Source organism: Erythranthe guttata, chromosome 3 (genome assembly GCF_056151865.1).
Source record: "Erythranthe guttata isolate IM_541 chromosome 3, IM_541, whole genome shotgun sequence".
Classification (NCBI taxonomy): domain Eukaryota; kingdom Viridiplantae; phylum Streptophyta; class Magnoliopsida; order Lamiales; family Phrymaceae; genus Erythranthe; species Erythranthe guttata.
This window is the reverse complement of record NC_142535.1, coordinates 1,211,858-1,213,624: the sequence shown is the minus strand read 5'-3', so window position 1 is coordinate 1,213,624 and position 1,767 is coordinate 1,211,858.

Genomic DNA, 1,767 nt, shown 5'->3' with positions numbered 1-1,767 from the left:
GCTCGTCCGGGTTTCAAAATATTAATGCCACCTAACAAGACTGATGGGTGGCAAGGTCATTACTTTTTTGCGAGAAACCTGTCGACACCCCCTATCTATGCCCTTGGCTCGCCACCCTGCCCGAAAAGAGGAGGGGAAAACCCTTGGTGATTGATGAATGTTTGTTGCGAATGATAATTCATTTTCAACCGAGCTACGGTGTCCCGGATAGCCTTACCAGGTTTCCGCCAATGCTCCGTCACTTCTATTTTCATGACAACGGCACCCACTCCTTAACTCAGGAGGATTTAGGTGGGTTTAGACGCGACATCGGTTTTTGTCTAGATTTATTGTCTTAGTTCGGACTATATTTATACTTGTCTATTTTCCTTGTTTGCTCACCCCGCATTCCCAAATTTTGCGAACAGATTTAAGGATGAAGAGGATGTTCCGAGGAGATAAGGCGACAACCCGTCCTTCCGAGCCAGAACCTGAGTTCCAGGCATCTGAGTTTCAGCGTCCTCTAGCTGCTGACTCCGAGAAACGGTCTTCGGAGGAAGGGGCTTTGAGGCCGAGGCCTTCTAAGAAGAACACCGGGCCTTCGCGTCCGCGAAGTGGAGCACGCGTTGAGGATGCTGAGCCTCCTCGGCAATCATCAGCCATAGTTGTGGCTTCTCCTCCGCCGGCTTCCTCCGCTGAAGAAGTGGTTGAGAAGGAGCCTTCTTCGAAGAAAAGGAGGGCCGATTTGGCCCTTGGGCCAGTTGGGTCAACTCCACCCCCGAACTTTGCACTCCATCTCTGCCAGAATGCAGAGAATGCCATTGCTGCCTGCCGGGCTCTGGCTTTTCCCCGAGACGTTGCCCACTTCGGGCAAATGAGTAAAGGTGACCGGCTCGAGCTGCTTCTACACAATATTACTCAGGTTGAGCGTTGTTATATTGTACCCGTGCTTTTTAATGTGTGTCTCTGTGTGTTCTTTTAAAAAATTAACTTGGTTTGAGTTTCTTATTCGTGCAGCAATTCGCCATTGCCTTCTCGGGTCCTTTAGGGTGGGATGACGTCTCTCGTGAGGCGTATGATAATCAGAAGAAGGAGGTTACCCAGCTCCGGAAAGAGGTCCGAGCTTTAAAGGAGAGTTTGGCAGTGTCTGAGTCGGCGAAGAAGGGGTTGTTTGCCGAAGTGAGGAGGCTGCAGGAGAAGGAGAAGATTTTGCAGGCGGAGAAGGACTCCCTAGCATCTCACAATGCAAGTTTGGAGGAAAAGGCGAAAGGGCTTTCTAACGAGCTGTTTGCGGCCGGGGTGCAGGCATCTTCTAACTTCACCGAGGGGGTGAGAGAAGGGCACAAGCTATTTCCGGGGTCCCCTGAAGGTCTTCGCTTCATGGAGGAGTTCGTCCGCCGTTTCTTCCATCGGTTATGGCGTTCGACTACCTTCACTCGAGAGGCGTCGGGTCTAGCTCGCTTATTCTTTTCAGCAGCGGTAACAGCTGTTCGGAAACGATTGAGCGGTGCCGGGATCGAGTTCCCGTTAGTCAAAAACGAACTTGCCGAAGACCTTCCGGATGACGAAATCCCGGGTTTCGAGGGAGACGTGAACAAAGATCCCAACTTGGAGTGGTGGAGACAAGTTCACCAAGGACTTGTTGAAGATTTTTCTCGCCAAGGGGCTTCGTCGGTAGCCATTACTGACTTCGTTGGGGACATAGAAGCCATCGAGGCGCTGTCTAGCCTTAATGAGGCGCAGCCGAATTCTATCTCGTCCTCCCCTCCGCCTGTTGGGGATCAAGCT